Source organism: Coregonus clupeaformis, chromosome 29 (assembly GCF_020615455.1).
Source record: "Coregonus clupeaformis isolate EN_2021a chromosome 29, ASM2061545v1, whole genome shotgun sequence".
Lineage (NCBI taxonomy): Eukaryota > Metazoa > Chordata > Actinopteri > Salmoniformes > Salmonidae > Coregonus > Coregonus clupeaformis.
This window is the reverse complement of record NC_059220.1, coordinates 2,303,062-2,314,106: the sequence shown is the minus strand read 5'-3', so window position 1 is coordinate 2,314,106 and position 11,045 is coordinate 2,303,062. Positions and strand designations below refer to the sequence as shown.

General features: G+C 44.8%; 1 long non-coding RNA gene across 1 annotated transcript; it reads left to right on the top strand.

The window, feature by feature from the left end:
• Positions 1–1,781: 1,781 nt before the first annotated feature.
• LOC123482196 lies at positions 1,782–7,352 on the top strand. The gene is made up of 3 exons (XR_006657588.1): positions 1,782–2,286; positions 3,222–3,316; positions 7,251–7,352. It is a non-coding gene; the product is annotated as an uncharacterized LOC123482196 (long non-coding RNA).
• Positions 7,353–11,045: the final 3,693 nt, after the last annotated feature.

The following is an 11,045-nucleotide window of genomic DNA, read 5'->3' as shown; positions in this document are numbered from 1 at the left end:
ACACACACACAGACCAGATGTGTGTTCTGAAGGCTCTGTCTCCACACACACACACAGACCAGATGTGTGTTACTTTTTAGTTAACCATCAACCATCTCTTAATAAAAAAGGATTGTTCATGGTTTTCGTTTTTTGTATGTAACATCTGTCCTTTGTATGGGGGCTCAGCTAAATAGTTTTCTGAAGAATCTACAGTTTGTTGGTCATGGTCCAATAAAGAAATGATATAGTGAATGGGATACCATACCAATGGGATACTGTTTCCCCTTTCCCCTCCTAATGAATATGGTGTATGGCAGGAGTCGGCAACACCGGCCCTCGAGTCCCTCAAAGTTTTTAGTTTTTTTTTTAAACGGTGAAAAAAACCTGTAAAATCACCAGGAATTCAGCTAAAAATACATTTAATTGAGGAAATCTATTCTCAAGTATTCCCACGAATAAAAAAAGAAAGCTACTATATGTGATCGTGTCTCAATGTAATCAAGGTATGAAATTGTTGTTATTTTCAAATTCAATGTATTTTTGGGTTAAGTTGAGCACAATTAGCCCAGCGTCGTCCGGGTTCGGCCAGGGTAGGCCGTCATTGTAAATAAGAATTTGTTCTTAACTGACTTGCGTAGTTAAATAAAGGTTAATATAATATAATAATATAATATTTGCAGTGTACAAATTATTATAACCTGCCCGACAAAAATCGTCCCGCTGCTGAATATATACTGAACAAAAATATAAACGCAACATGCAACAATTTCACAGATTTTACTGAGTTACAGTTCCTATAAGGAAATCAGTCAATTTAAATAAATTAATTTGGCCCTAATCTATGGATTACACATGACTGGGCAGGGGCACAGCCTTGGGTGGGCCTGGGAGGGCATAAGCCCACCCACTGGGGAGCCAGGCCCAGCCAATCAGAATGAGTTTTTCCCCACAAAAGGGCTTTATTACAGACAGAAATACTCCTCAGTTTCATCAGCTGTCCGGGTGGCTGGTCTCAGACGATCCCGCAGGTGAAGAAGCCGGATATGGAGGTCCTGGGCTGGCGTGGTTACACGTGGTCTGCGGTTATGAGGCCGGTTGGACGTACTGCCAAATTCTCTAAAACTGCATTGCAATTGGCTTATGTTAGAGAAATTAACATTCAATTCTCTGGCAACAGCTCTGGTGGACATTCCTGCAGTCAGCAAGCCAATTGCACGCTCTCTAAACTTGAGACATCTGTGGCATTGTGTTGTGTGACAAAACTGCACATTTTAGAGTGGCCTTTTATTGTCCCCAGCACAAGGTGCACCTGTGCAATGATCATGATGTTTAATCAGCTTCTTGATATACCACACCTGTCAGGTGGAAGGATTATCTTGGCAAAATAAAAATGTTCACTAACAGGGATGTGGTCCTCTGTAGCTCAATTGGTAGAGCATGGCGCTTGTAACTCCAAGGTAGTGGGTTCGATCCACGGGACCACCCATACGTAAAAATGTATGCACACATGACTGTAAGTCGCTTTGGATAAAAGCATCTGCTAAATGGCATATTATTATTATTATTATTATTATTATTATTATAAAGACATTTGGGCACAACATTTGATAGAAATAAGCTTCTTGTGTGTATGGAAAAATTCTGGGATATTTTATTTCAGTTTATGAAACATGGGACCAACACTTTACATGTTGCGTTTATATTTTTGTTCAGTATAGTTGCCATCCCCTGGTGTATGGTAACTATACTGTCATCGTGTGGCAATAAGCAGTGTTGCATTCAGAGTTTAGGCGTTTCCATTGTGTTATCTTGCTGGAAGAGAGGCCCAACTCGGTGTTTTTTCGCCCACCAAGCAAGGAGTGTTTGTATGGAGGTCAATGAGTGTCGAATTTGGTCAACAGCAAAAAATGATAGTTTATTTGCTACGTGAGGATTATTTAATCGAATAGAAGTTTCGTAATGCGTAAGTTGTTACGAGTGTAATATAAGTAGGACATGTGACATCGCGGCAACTCACTAGCGGTTCTGGGGGGGGGGCAGTGCCCCAGTGACAACAAGCTTGGACCCTAAATGCGGGGTCTGAAATAATTATCACAGAATTCCTTTTTGCGATAATGTTTTGAAGTGGATGTTTTTTACATCCGTTATTAGACAGGCAAAACGGAACACTAAAGTAACCCAACACATTTTCTAGTGGGACTCCTTTTAGGCGGAACACAACAGTATCGTACGACGTGGACCTGCTAGTTTTTTTTCTATTCAGAAGTTGAAAGAAATTCTGCAAGAAGAATGAAATAAAGAGAGGTGAGCAAAATGTTTAATATGTTGTATTTGTAACACAGTTAACTATTAAATGCATTACAGAAGTGTAACGTTAGATCAGCTAATGTTAACCTGGCCGTTTGTTACTTTCTTTGTGAATTAATAAATGAATTGGCTTGAATCCTGGGCTATGTATTCGTTTTGAATCCTGGGCTATGTATTCGTTTGCATTGTTTTTGGTTTAGTTTTGTAGCTAATTCTAACAGTCAGGCATCGAAAATGTATGGCAATATGAAAAATGATATAATATTTGCTCAAAAACGCATGTTGCTGAGTGCTTTTACTTAAACCACACTCAGTAAACACATTGTAACATTAAAAGGTAAAGACATGAAAGGTAGCTACCTAGCAAGTCAGTTATTTTCAGTAAATGAATGAATAAGCTTGGTCCCCGTTGCTTTTGCTCTATAGTTGTCACCAACACGAAGAGAAAAAATAACATAATGTCCTTCTTCCAAAGAAAAGACAAGGCAGAAAGTCAGACAGAGCCAGAGGGTTCAGGTGTGGAGAGAGCAAGAGAGAGCAGAGAGCCTGCAGAGAGAGAGCAGGAAGACTTGTCCATTGGAGAGACAGAGTGAAGGCATAGTAGAGCAGGAGAGATGGAGAGGCTGAGGGGGAGGTAGAGACTGAGAGTGAGACACCAACAGAGGAGCCATGTGCGTCCACAAGCAGTGGACCATCAGGTTTGTGTTGTTGAATAAATCTGTGGTTACTTGTAAAGCAGTGCAATTAGTCCATTTTATATGGTGTATAGAAATGTGCCGGGTTTATGATTGAAATGAAATGATCTCATTTAACATGCTATTGGGCTTGTGATATAGATATCGGATGGATTTCAGAAGTTGTCTGATTGCTATGGTATGTGTCTAAAATTACCCAAATAGATACTTTTAATTATGTATTTTTTTCTTCGACAGATATCAGCAAATCCTGGGAGGAGCCACCGGTGCAGCCAGTAATGAACATGACCCAAGAACACTGATGGGGGACAGGAGTAGCAGCTTGTAGTCTGGTACCACATCCACCCCTGGCTTGAATATTCAAAAAAAATCAGACTCTGTGTTTTGTTACACATGCAGGCATGTTAGCCCTCCCAAAGCTTGAGACTGTATTCGATTCAAAATTGGGTTTTAACAACTGGAAGAAGGCAACTTACAAAGAGGGGGGATTTGCAATTCATGCGACGTCTGAGCGGCACAAACAAGCAACGATTACATGGAGAGTCTATCAGAAAGCTGTAAAAAGTAATGCAACACTAGTACATGCCCTAAACAAGGAACACAACAAACAGGTTCAAGAAAATGGGGACTATATTAAAACAATAGGAGAAGTACTACTACTTACAGCCACACGAAACATTGCACAAAGAGGACACGATGAGTCTGCAGAGTCTGATAATAAAGGGAACTTCATGGCAATCCTAGAAACAATAGCTAAGCATGACACAACTGTGGAAAAAATGGTTGACTTCCATTCATAATGCAAAATACACAAGCAAAGGGATTCAGAAGGAGGTTCTGAGTTGTTTGGCAGACATGGTTCGAACAGAGATGATAGAAGAAGTGAAAGACATTGAGGTCTCCAGCATAATGGCAGACGGAAAAACAAAAGATGTGGAGGAAAAAAGGATCAGATATCTCTGGTACTCGGGTACTATTTCAGTGGAGCTGTCCATGAGAGCTGTCTCCACTTTGAATCGGCTGATCCACTAGATGCAGCAGGGCTTACTGACAAAATCATACACATATTAAAAAGTAATGGTATTGGAATACAAAAACAACCTAGTAGGCCAAGCATATGACAGTGCTTCAGTTATGAGTGGCAGCATTCAGGCGTCCAGGCAACGCATTAAAGAACAAGCAAAGCCTTTTACCTCCACTGCAGTGCACACTGTCTACACTTAGTGTTAGTGGATACAGTCAAAGCTGTCCCTGAGGTAGGACAGTTATTCTCCTTACTAGAAAGACTGTATGTCTTCACATCTGGGTCATATGTGCATCAAAAATGGCTTAGCGTACAAAGAGAGATGTACCCAGGTGCACCTAGAGAGCTTCACCCCCAATAAAGGAGAGGTTCTGCAGGTGGTGACCACAGACCACTTCTCAGTTCCTATGCTTCCTGGCTGATGTTTTGGTCACTTTTGAATGCTGGCGGTGCTTTCACTCTAGTGGTAGCATGAGACAGAGTCTACAACCCACACAAGTGGCTCAGGTAGTGCAGCTCATCCAGGACGGCACATCAATGCGAGCTGTGGCAAGAAGGTTTGCTGTGTCTGTCAGCGTAGTGTCCAGAGCATGGAGGCGCTACCAGGAGACAGGCCAGTACATCAGGAGACGTGGAGGAGGCCGTAGGAGGGCAACAACCCAGCAGCAGGACCGCTACCTCCGCCTTTGTGCAAGGAGGAGCAGGAGGAGCACTGCCAGAGCCCTGCAAAATGACTTCCAGCAGGCCACAAATGTGCATGTGTCTGCTCAAACGGTCAGAAACAGACTCCATGAGGGTGGTATGAGGGCCCAACGTCCACAGGTGGGGGTTGTGCTTACAGCCCAACACCGTGCAGGACGTTTGGCATTTGCCAGAGAACACCAAGATTGGCAAATTCGCCACTGGCGCCCTGTGCTCTTCACAGATGAAAGCAGGTTCACACTGAGCACATGTGACAGACGTGACAGAGTCTGGAGACGCCGTGGAGAACGTTCTGCTGCCTGCAACATCCTCCAGCATGACCGGTTTGGCGGTGGGTCAGTCATGGTGTGGGGTGGCATTTCTTTGGGGGCCGCACAGCCCTCCATGTGCTCGCCAGAGGTAGCCTGACTGCCATTAGGTACCGAGATGAGATCCTCAGACCCCTTGTGAGACCATATGCTGGTGCGGTTGGCCCTGGGTTCCTCCTAATGCAAGGCAATGCTAGACCTCATGTGGCTGGAGTGTGTCAGCAGTTCCTGCAAGAGGAAGGCATTGATGCTATGGACTGGCCCGCCCGTTCCCCAGACCTGAATCCAATTGAGCACATCTGGGACATCATGTCTCACTCCATCCACCAACGCCACGTTGCACCACAGACTGTCCAGGAGTTGGCGGATGCTTTAGTCCAGGTCTGGGAGGAGATCCCTCAGGAGACCATCTGCCACCTCATCAGGAGCATGCCCAGGCGTTGTAGGGAGGTCATACAGGCACGTGGAGGCCACATACACTACTGAGCCTCATTTTGACTTGTTTTAAGGACATTACATCAAAGTTGGATCAACCTGTAGTGTGGTTTTCCACTTTAACTTTGAGTGTGACTCCAAATCCAGACCTCCATGGGTTGATACATTTGATTTCCATTAATAATTTTTGTGTGATTTTGTTGTCAGCACATTCAACTATGGAAAGAAAAAAGTATTTAATAAGATTATTTCATTCATTCAGATCTAGGATGTGTTATTTTAGTGTTCCGTTTCTTTTTTTGAGCAGTGTATTATGGCTAGATTGCCTGCCATTTAAGCGAGTCCTGCAAGACATAGTCCAAGAACACAACGGTGACGGATCTGTTGAGGCGCGAGGTCTGCTTGCACAGATAGATTTACAATTCATTGTGTGCCTTGTTCCACTGCATAACGTTTTTGGAGAAGCAACATTTCTATCAGAGATGCTACAGTCTTCATCACTTGACCTGTCAAAGGCTGTTGATTTAGTTGACTTTGAATGACTACAGGGATGAGTCATTTTCTGATGACCTATGGAATGAGGTGTTGAACACAGCTGAGCAATGTGATACTGCAATACAGCCCCCTGCAAAACCACCAAAAAAGCTAAGCTCTCAATTTAATGGAGACTGTCTACATTTTTTTACATTTTAGTCATTTAGCAGACGCTCTTATCCAGAGCGACTTACAGTTAGCGCATACATTATTTTATCGAACCCACAACCCTGGCGTTGCAAACGCCATGCTCTACCAACTGAGCTACATCCCCTGCCGGCCATTCCCTCCCCTACCCTACCCTGGACGACGCTGGGCCAATTGTGCGCCGCCCCATGGGTCTCCCGGTCGCGGCCGGTTACGACAGAGCCTGGATTTGAACCAGGATCTCTAGTGGCACAGCTAGCACTACGATGCAGTGCCTTAGACCACTGCGCCACTCGGGAGACAGTACAGGAGGTCAGATTCAGAAATAGATAAAGACAGTTTTCGTACAACCTTTTTCTACCCTGTTCTACCTTAGATCAGATGCTCAATGAGCTCAACAGACGGTTCTCTAGCAAAAACTGTGACATAATGAATTGCATCCAAACTGTAAACCCCATTCAAAGAGAAGTCCCTGTTTCCATCTGTTAGAATGTATGAATAAATTATTGAGGACTTGGGACATGAACTACATCAGTTCAGAAGATTTTTACAAAGGAAAATCCAGAGTGGCATGCAGAGACCCTCCAGTGTAGTAGAGATAGCATTATTCATTCAGCCTTATAAAGACGTTTTCTTTCAGCTCTTTAAACTGTGCAAAATATCTGTTTCAATCCCTGTTAGTACCGCTTCTTGTGAAGCGTTTTTCTGCACTAAAGCTGGTTAAAACGTATCTTAGGTCCACAATGTCAGATGAGAGATTAATCAATTTAGGTGTATTAAGTCAAGGCAAACGCCTTGAATCCAGATGAATTTGCTGATCTTTCTGCAAGAAACCACAAAAACCGTAGAATACAGTTGATGTAACTGATACTGAATATGTAATGTAAATCCAAATAATAAATAGTTTAATGATTTTATAAACATGGTCATTTGTCTATTGATGCCTGCAATGCAGTGAAGAAAACGACATGACAACAATAATGTGTGATGTAACTGGCCCCTCTAACAGTACAACTGGCCCCAGCCTGGCCCCCCCCCCACTCGGAATGGTCTAGAACCACCACTGGCAATAAGTTGAACAGCAAGCATGATGATTGTGCGTTATTGTGCTTACAGGCTATGAGGTAAATGGGTGAAGGACATTCTGTACGTGGCTCATAGAAGAGGAGAGAAGAAGCAAGACGGAGTTCCTCTGGAGATGGGAGAAGCTTCCAGAAGGACAACCAAATCAAATTTTATTCGTCACATGCGCCGAATACAGCAGGTGTAGACCTTACAGTGAAATGCTTACTTACAAGCCCTTAACCAACAATGCAGTTTAAAGAAAAATAAGTGTTAAGTAAAAAATATAGATACGTAAAATATAAAAATAATTAAAGCGCAGCAGTAAAATAACAGTAGTGAGGCTATATACAGGGGGTACCTGTACAGAGTCAATGTGCGGAGGCACTGGTTAGTCGAGGTAATTGAGGTAATATGTACATGTAGGTAGAGTTAAAGTGACTATGCATAGATAATAAACAGAGAGTAGCAGCGTAAAAGAGGGGGGGACAATGCAAATAGTCCGGGTAGCCATGATTAGCTGTTCAGGAGTCTTATGGCTTGGGGGTAGAAGCTGTTAAGAAGACTTTTGGACCTAGACTTGGCGCTCTGGTACCGCTTGTCGTGCGGTAGCAGAGAGAACAGTCTATGACTAGGGTGGCTGGAGTCTTTTACCATTTTTAGGGCCTTCCTCTGACACCGCCTGGTATAGAGGTCCTGGATGGCAGGAAGCTTGGCCCCAGTGATGTACTGGGCTGTACGCACTACCCTCTGTAGTGCCTTGCGGTCGGAGGCCGAGCAGTTGCCATACCAGGCGGTGATGCAACCAGTCAGGATGCTCTCGATGGTGCAGCTGTAGAACTTTTTGAGGATCTGAGGAACCATGCCAAATCTTTTCAGTCTCCTGAGGGGTAATAGGCTTTGTCGTGCCCTCTTCACGACTGTCTTGGTGTGTTTGGACCATGATAGTTTGTTGGTGATGTGGACACCAAGGAACTTGAAGCTCTCAACCTGCTCCACTAAAGCCCCGTCGATGAGAATGGGGGCGTGCTCAGTCCTCATCTTTTCCTGTTTTCCACAATCATCTCCTTTGCCTTGATCACGTTGAGGGAGAGGTTGTTGTCCTGGCACCACACGGCCAGGTCTCTGACCTCCTCCCTATAGGCTGTCTCATCGTTGTCGGTGATCAGGCCTACCACTGTTGTGTCGTCAGCAAACTTAATGATGGTGTTGGAGTCGTGCTTGGCCACGCAGTCATGGGTGAACAGGGAGTACAGGAGGGGACTGAGCACGCACCCCTGAGGGGCCCCCGTATTGAGGATCAGTGTGGCAGATGTGTTGTTACCTACCCTTACCACCTGGGGGCGGCCCGTCAGGAAGTCCAGGATCCAGTTGCAGAGGGAGGTGTTTAGTCCCAGGGTCCTTAGCTTAGTGATGAGCTTTGAGGGAACTATGTTGTTGAACGCTGAGCTGTAGTCAATGAATAGCATTCTCACATAGGTGTTCCTTTTGTCCAGGTGGGAAAGGGCAGTGTGGAGTGCAATAGAGATTGCATCATCTGTGGATCTGTTGGGGAGGTATGTAAATTGGAGTGGGACTAGGTTTCTGGGATAATGTTGTTGATGTGAGCCATGACCAGCCTTTCAAAGCACTTCATGGCTACAGATGTGAGTGCTACGGGTCGGTAGTCATTTAGGCAGGTTACCTTAGTGTTCTTGGGCACAGGGACTATGGTGGTCTGCTTGAAACATGTTGGTATTACAGACTCAGTCAGGGACAGGTTGAAAATGTTAGTGAAGACACTTTCCAGTTGGTCAGCGCATGCTCGGAGTACACGTCCTGGTAATCCGTCTGGCCCTGCGGCCCTGTGAATGTTGACCTGCTTAAAAGTCTTACTCACATCGACTACCGCGAGCGTGATCACACAGTCGTCCGGAACAGCTGATGCTCTCATTCATGCTTCAGTGTTGCTTGCCTCGAAGCAAGCATAGAAGTAATTTGGCTTGTCTGGTTGGCTCGTGTCACTGGGCAGCTCCCGGCTGTTCTTCCCTTTGTAGTCTGTAATAGTTTGCAAGCCCTGCCACATCTGACGAGCGTCAGAGCCGGTGTAGCTCTTCCCTTTAGCTCAGTGCGGATGTTTCCTGTAATCCATGGCTTCTGGTTGGGGTATGTACGTACAGTCACTGTGGGGACGACGTCATCGATGCACTTATTGATGAAGCCAGTGACTGATGTGGTGTACTCCTCAATGCCATCAGAAGAATCCCGGAACATATTCCAGTCTGTGCTAGCAAAACAGTCCTGTAGCTTAGCATCTGCGTCATCTGACCATTTCTTTATTGACCGAGTCACTAGTGCTTCCTGCTTTAGTTTTTGCTTGTAAGCAGGAATCAGGAGGATAGAGTTATGGTCAGATTTGCCAAATGGAGGGCGAGAGAGAGCTTTGTAAGCGTGTCGGATCCTTACAAGGCACCCCGACCTACGTCCCCGATATCTCTTTCTCATGCGAAAATCCTTCGCGTCCGACTCGTTAAAGAAAAAATCTTCGTCCAGTACGAGGTGAGTAATCGCTGTCCTGATATCCAGAAGCTCTTTTCGGTCATAAGAGACGGTGGCAGAAACATTATGTACAAAATAAGTTACAAATAACGCGAAAAAACACACACAATAGCACAATTGGTTAGGAGCCTGTAAAACGGCAGCCATCTCCTCCTATGGCGCCATTATGCTGAGATACATCTGTATTCATTCCCACTATGCCCGTATAATAGGAAACTAAGTGAATTATGATCTGCTTACTTGATTAAGTTAAACGAGCATTCAGACTAGCCTTCCTGTTTGAAAATATATTTTATGTCAGCCAGAAATTATTTTCTAAAAACAAAAGGTTAAATTACTAAAAATGGAAGAAGTTTGGAACAACCAAGACTCCTCCTAGAACTGGCCGCCCGGCCAAACTGAGCAATCGGGGGAGAAGGGCCTTGGTCAGGGAGGTGAACAAGAACCCGATGGTCACTCTAACAGAGCTCTAGAGTTCCTCTGTGGAGATGGGAGAACCTTCCAGAAGGACAACCATCTCTGCAGTGCTCCACCAATTAGGCCTTTATGGTAGAGTGGCCAGACGGAAGCCACTCCTCAGTAAAAGGCACATGACAGCCTGCTTGAAGTTTGCCAAAAGGCACCTAAAGACTCTCAGACCATGAGAAACAAGATTCTCTTATCTGATGAAACCAAGATTGAACTCTTTGGCCTGAATCCCAAGCGTCACGTCTGGAGGAAACCTGGCACCATCCCTACGGTGAAGCATGGTGGTGGCAGCATCATGCTGTGGGGATGCTTTTCAGCGGCAGGGACTGGGAGACTTGTCAGGATCAAGGCAAAGATGAACGGAGCAAAGTACAGAGAGATCCTTGATGAAAACCTGCTCCAGAGCGCTCAGAACCTCAGACTGGGGCGAAGCTTCGCTTTCCAACAGGACAACGACCCTAAGCACACAGCCAAGACAACGCAGGAGTGGCTTCGGGACAAGTCTCTGAATGTCCTTGAGTGGCCCAGCCAGAGCCCGGACTTGAACATGATCAAACATCTCTGGAGAGACCTGAAAATAGCTGTGCAGCGATGCTCCCCATCCAACCTGACAGAGACAGGTGTGCCAAGCTTGTAGCGTCATACCCAAGAAGACTTGAGGCTCTAATCGCTGCCAAAGGTGCTTCAACAAAGTACTGAGTGAATGGTCTGAATACTTATGTAAATGTGAAATTTTTTATTTTATTTTTTTTGCTCAAATTTCTAAAAACCATTTTTTGCTTTAACATTATGGGGTATTGTGTGTAGATTGATGAGGGGTGGAAAAAAAGAATGTAATCATTT